This window comes from Bombus vancouverensis, chromosome 2 (assembly GCF_051014615.1).
Source record: "Bombus vancouverensis nearcticus chromosome 2, iyBomVanc1_principal, whole genome shotgun sequence".
Lineage (NCBI taxonomy): Eukaryota > Metazoa > Arthropoda > Insecta > Hymenoptera > Apidae > Bombus > Bombus vancouverensis.
This window is the reverse complement of record NC_134912.1, coordinates 396,764-403,011: the sequence shown is the minus strand read 5'-3', so window position 1 is coordinate 403,011 and position 6,248 is coordinate 396,764. Positions and strand designations below refer to the sequence as shown.

Sequence of the window (6,248 nt, the reverse complement as noted above, 5' to 3'; positions counted from 1 at the left end):
GTGTGCTTGATAGTTTTATCTGTCAACTATAGCTGCCGACGGGTGCCTTTGTTCAGAGACAGCTTTGTTCGACTGCAAGTTAAAAGAGAAGAGGATATACAATTTCAAATTTCCTACCTTGATTAGATGTAAAGTCGATCGGCGGTATGTATGGCTTGGTGATGTGTCGAATTTTGACAATTAACTTTGATTCCGCAGATGAAGTGACAATACGAATGCTTAATTCGAATGAAGATTTTTTGAAACCCTTTTTAATATTCGATTTCGACGGACAGAGTGACGATGTGAATGGTCTGAATTTTAAATAAGGACTCTTCTACTCTATGTTATTCCCGCTTATTTATAATATCCTAATTGTCACGCGATGGATCATCTCTATGGGAATCACAGCATTGCTACGTAACAAATTAGGAATTTTCTAACTGTCTACTTTCGCGGATTGTGCTGAAGTTTCGTCTTCTTGATTATCTTATTTACGCTATTCCTAATTTCTCATATTCTTGAGACACGTAGATGCTACTGAAGTTTCGTCTTCTTAATTTCTCGTATTTCGTTGGGTATTAGGGACATGCAAGGTGCGTGATAAAATGTAGGTATCGTAGTAGCTCGTATTTTGCTAATGTTGCGTCTGCGATGTTTCCCAGAACTTCCTTACTGATGCCAGTGGAACGTGGCAGGCGCGTGCCAACTTGTCCTTGCTGAAGTTACATCTGCGATGTATCTGGTAACTTCCTTGCTGATGCCAGTGAATCGTTCAAGGCGCGTGGCTACTTAGTATTTGCCGAGTCTTCTTATGCTTTAAAATATCATTTTTTTTTATAATAGTAAGCTTAATATATTTTTTCATGGTTTGTTTCTTACGGCTGGTTTCTATCAATTTCCAGTATTCTTGCGTGACGTTGTATTGATCATTATTTATTCTTTCTTCGCTACGATCTTTCATTTTATAATCATTTATTAAATATTTATTCCTTCGCTGAAAATATGATTTATTTTGTAACGCATAAAGATTACTATATGAACGTGTTGATTATCCAAAATGGCCGCCTGTGAATGTTCCTAGTATATAGTAACATTTTATTAATGTGAAATCTATTATTTATCCGTTAATTATTTGTGACTTTATTTTAATAGTTGACGTACAATTGCAGTGGGAATAATATTATTTTGCATTTATTTAATGTGTGTAATTATTACATGTATTCCGATGCGCACGTGTAAGAGCTATCGTAACAATCCAAGATGGCCGCTAGTGAATGTCTCTAGTAAAAGTGTAGTGACGCGTCCTTAATTTGTTTAATATTGAAACAATTATTCGTCCGTCGCTTATTTTCTTCTATTTTAGCGCAGTTAGAATTTTTAAATGACAATAGTATTGTTTGTGTAATCATTATAATGTGTATATATTCTATGTGTTATTTTAATATAATAACATGTGGATTGTGTTATTGTTAAATTTTATAATTTATCAATAGCACTGTTTTATTGTTGTGTTACGAGTGGTTTATTTTTATAAAGTGTTCGCTTAATTAATTTGATAGTAATATGTGCATAGTTTGTTATTACCAGTTCTATTACGTAACATAACCTTATTTCTCCACGCCAGAATTAATATAATTATGCTATATTAACTAAGTACAATATAATAATTTTTTATCTTAATCGCGGTTGTCGTTGATACTCAGTTAATCAGTTTTGATTAATTCATAACCTATTCCTATATTATTGGCTATTTTCTGTTTCTTTGTTATGCGGTTGTCGTTACCTTGTGCGTGTAATTTGCAGCCTTTACATAGAATAGAGGAGCTAATCTTATACATTGCTAGCTAAATCTTTATTGTTTATAGGTTCTACAATTCTAATCCTTCATCGCCGAGTCCTTTATTTGGAACGGTTACATGGTGCGCGTTTGGTATCTTCTGGTTCTTCGTTACATGTCTAACACTTATCAAGACTACTTTTATTTATCCTAGAATTGTAAGTATATATATATATATGTCGGAGATGAAAGGACACCGGAACCTTCGGATAGCCCTGCAACATTGCAATCTAAAGTCTACTATAACTGTAACTAAACTATTGTAGTTATTCAATCCGATTGTAATTGTTCGAGATTAGTGACGAATCCGATGATCTCGTGTCCTTAGACACACCCCAGTATAGTTTTCCTCTGTGGAATCATCGGGACGGGACGCGCATTCTTTGACGCGCTCCCGTCGACTAAAGAGTAACGTCTTTACGCTCAGCAATTATCGTTTACGAGTCAGACTTAGATTCAGCGAGAACGCCTATCTGTCATCCCGTTGACCGCGGATTCGTTATTGAACCTGAGATCACTGTCACTAGTGTCGCGGACGTCTCACCGCCGTGATAGATTGTCAAACCTGCGTTATTCATACCTGTGTCAATAAATCGTATCTTCGCTACACCGCAACGATGGCTACCTTCAATGAAGACTCCTCAAACACCGACAACCCTATCCCCACTGCTTCTCCGACATATATATATATATATGTCGGGTTTACATTAGAATTAGGGTTAGGGGCGTGAAGCGAATCTTCGTTTGGATTACACGTCGTCGTTATGCAATAGAGCATTGGCTAGTGCAAGTACGATTACCATAGAACCGGACAAGTAACCGTGGTAATTAGATACTCGAGAAACTAGTGACAATGATCCTAGGTTCAATAACGAATCCGCGGACAACGGGACGGTAGTCGTACGCACTCGCAAAAATCTAAGTCGGATTCTGTGTTAATATTCGCTGACCGTAAGGCGTTAATCTTTTTGTCGATGAGACCGCAAGAGAGAATGACTTTCCGTCCCGGTGATACCTCAGAGGAAAACCATGACGGGGTGTGTCTAAGGACACGAGGTCATCGGATTCGTCGGGGATATCCTACGTTCGGAAAGTAAGGGAAATTGACGTTGCTGCTAATTGGCCAATCTCCATATCGGTAGTTAGAAAAGGATGCTAGCCGCCCTTGCGGGAAGGTTGCTAGTGGGAGACGTCGTTCGTGGAAAAATAGGTCTCTCCTGTCTTCTTGTAACTGGGACAAAGACTGTGTATCTGTTGAAGGATTTTAGGTAACTAGATATTAGTGTTTATAACGGTCCTCGGGCTAGCCGATCACGTACTGCGGAGACGCGTCGGCATCTGGTAAACATCCTGCCCGGAGAATAGGATCTGCGTGTGGCGAGCTACGGGACAGAAACCGTTGCAATGTTTACTGTCACGTGTCGCTACAAATCTTTCTTTTAAGGAGAGCTATAGGGTTACTCAATGCCTTTGTTAGATGGAGAGTTCGTCCCGTTGACCGCGGCTACGTTCGGCGACTAATTGTCGCCTTGAGCCCAAGCTCATTGTCACAAGTCTCAAACAAATACAATTGGGTAGAATGACGGCAAATCGTTTAATTACAACTGTAGATTTTAATTACAATGTTTTTATGGATTTTCCCGAGGTTTCAGAGGGAAGGCACCGGTGTCCTCTTATCTCCGACATATATATAAAACACTATATTTTGTAAATATCTATATAGTAAAATAGTCCGTCCACTATCTTGGTCGCTAAGACCTCTTCGCTAACATCGAATTGTTTTGTTATAATGTCAGAATATTTCCTTGGTTTTCCAGTTTCTTGTTGCTGCCTTGACTGTTTCGGTAGTATCTGGTTCAGTATTCCATAAGTATTCACTTAAGATTGGTAGTAGGCTTCTTGTAACTGCGTTGGCTTTAATGTATATCTTCCGATGTGAGTAACGAGCTTCTTATTATTATCAATTTCTATTCCAAGATGGTTTACAACATTCTTCCCCTTTTTAGGTTATGATTGGTTACCTCGGTATTTATTACCTTCGATATCTTCATACCGTCGTATATTATGTTTTGCAAAGTTGGATCCGTAGCCAATTCTCGTGGAGTTCCTGCATGCACATTTCCTTTAAGGATGATTGGTTGCATACAAACCTCGTTAACTTGTAAGATACCTTTTCTTGTTTGCTAAGACCATTCCGTCGGTGTTGAATCGTTTGTTATAATGTCACTAATTTTTAACTTTCCAATTTTCTCACATCTTCTTGGTCATTCCAGTAGTATCGACTGCGATTCTTCGTACACATTTACTCCAATTTGGTAGTTGGTTTCTCATCACTGCGTTGACCCTTGTATAAACTTCTTCGATGTGAGTAGTAAATTATCGTTGTCACTCACTTAACCTATCTTAGTTATTTCTTAACTCTTCCTGCACTTATTAACTGATTTTATTTCTTCTTATTAAAGACCGCTGTGTCAACGCTGAGTTATTTCGTTATAATGTCATTAACTTTCTTGATTTTTTCGGTTTTATTTTCCATTAGCGAACTGTAAATTTGTTGTCGAGCATCAATTATTGATTGTTGTGCTTCGTTTAGTTTAATTGAAATATAATTGTAAATTTTTAATAGTATTATTTTCTTCCATATATATTAAGGCAATTGAAGTTAGTTTATTTATTCGTTTCTGCTGACAGTCGTATACTATGTTCTACGGAGTGGGTCAACAGTTTGTTTCTGCGAAATTCCTGCATGTACGTTTTCTTCTATTATGATTAATTGTGCACTAGGTACTTTTAACTTTCACTGCTTTTAATTATTTTATTGAATTAACATATTGTGTATTTAAATGATGGTTAGAACATAATAATATTCCTTTTTCTTTTACGTTTCTACTATCTGCATGATTCGATAAGCACTGTCACACTTCCTTTGAGTTAGGCACAATATTGTTATAAACATTTAGTAATATTATGTTTTGTATTGAAACAATTGAAGTTAATTCTTCCATTTGTTTCAGTTGGCTGTCATACCTTGTGTTCTATGGATATGGACACATAACCTGACTTCGCATATACACTTCCTTCTACGATGAGTAATTGTTCACGAGGTACTTTCCACTTCCACTGTTTCGTAATTATTTTATTGAATGACACATTTTATAATTAATGGTTAGAACGCACATAATAATTTTCTTTTTCCTTTTAGGTTTGTACTATCTGCATGATTCGATAAGCAGTGTCACACTTCCTTTGGTTCAGGCACAATATTGTTATAAACATTTAGTAGTATTATGTTTTGTATCGGAACAATTAAAGTTAATTCCTACATTTGTTTCAGCTGGCTGTCGTAGATTATGTTCTACGGATATGGACACATAACCTGTCTTCGCACATACACTTCCTTCTACGATGAGTAATTGTTCACGAGGTATTTTCCACTTCCACTGTTTTGTAATTATTTTATTGAATTACACATTTTATATTTAAGTAATAGTTAGAGCACGCATAGTAATTTTCCTTTTTCCCTTTAGGTTACCACTATCTGCAGTATTCGACAAGCAGTGTTGTTCCATATACTACCGCACTCCGTTGTCTCTTGAAATCGTTCTTGTGGTCTGTTTCGATTGTGTTAGTTTTAACTTGTTCGAGTGTATTGTTCGTGGAATCCCTTTTACTTTAATCTTGACGTTTCGTGTGTGGATTCTGACAATAGTGCCTGGTTTATTGAAGTGTGTTAATATGCCTAGGTGTTTTATATATTTTATATCTAGCTGTATATAAGATATATTTTGTTTATTGTGGTTTTGTATGTCCATATTTGCTGTATATTAAATTGCTTGATATTTCCTGTTTGTTATAAAGGTATGTATTCCTATCGTTCCATTCCTTTTTCCTTTCCTTTGAATTATTCATAAAGTTATTACGAGATTTGATTAAATTGTCGAATTGTAGGTTATCCTGATTGAATATAGTATTATGTCGTGATTTATTAATTAATTTGCGAGTCACTTTTGGTTAATTGGTTCTTCATAGTTTATCCTTAGTCGAATTATGAAATTATAGGTTATGTTGTACTCTTTATATTTACCATTTCGTTAGAGTACCTATTTTAACTTTATTATCTCTTATTTGCCCTCGTATACTAATTCTCTATATATGACTACATTTAATTAAACTTTTATTTAAACAATTTCCATTTTCGTTGTATCGTGTGTTCGTTTTGGATATTCGAATTGTCGCTCGCGTTATTTATATATTGCGTTTTTCCGTTTTTCGGTACGGCACGTGCGTAGCGCGGGACGTGACACCCCCCCCCTCTCGGGGTTCAAATTTCCGAAGGAAATTTGACTGATCGCATCTCTGAGCTCGTTCGGAGCGGATGTAGTGACTGTTGGTAGTTGCTTTACTATAATGGTCGGTGTGATTGATATTC

The 6,248-nt window shown here is 36.3% G+C and overlaps 1 long non-coding RNA gene across 8 annotated transcripts; it reads left to right on the top strand.

The window, feature by feature from the left end:
• Window positions 1–1,252: 1,252 nt before the first annotated feature.
• LOC143304813 (uncharacterized) lies at window positions 1,253–5,590 on the top strand. Of its 8 annotated transcripts, XR_013061461.1 has the most exons (5): window positions 3,817–3,980; window positions 4,093–4,183; window positions 4,834–4,923; window positions 5,022–5,243; window positions 5,347–5,590. It is a non-coding gene; the product is annotated as an uncharacterized LOC143304813 (long non-coding RNA). The 8 variants fall into 8 exon arrangements; XR_013061448.1 differs by having other exon boundaries at window positions 3,821–3,980; window positions 4,096–4,183; window positions 4,834–5,243; XR_013061444.1 differs by having other exon boundaries at window positions 3,821–3,980; window positions 4,834–5,243.
• Window positions 5,591–6,248: the final 658 nt, after the last annotated feature.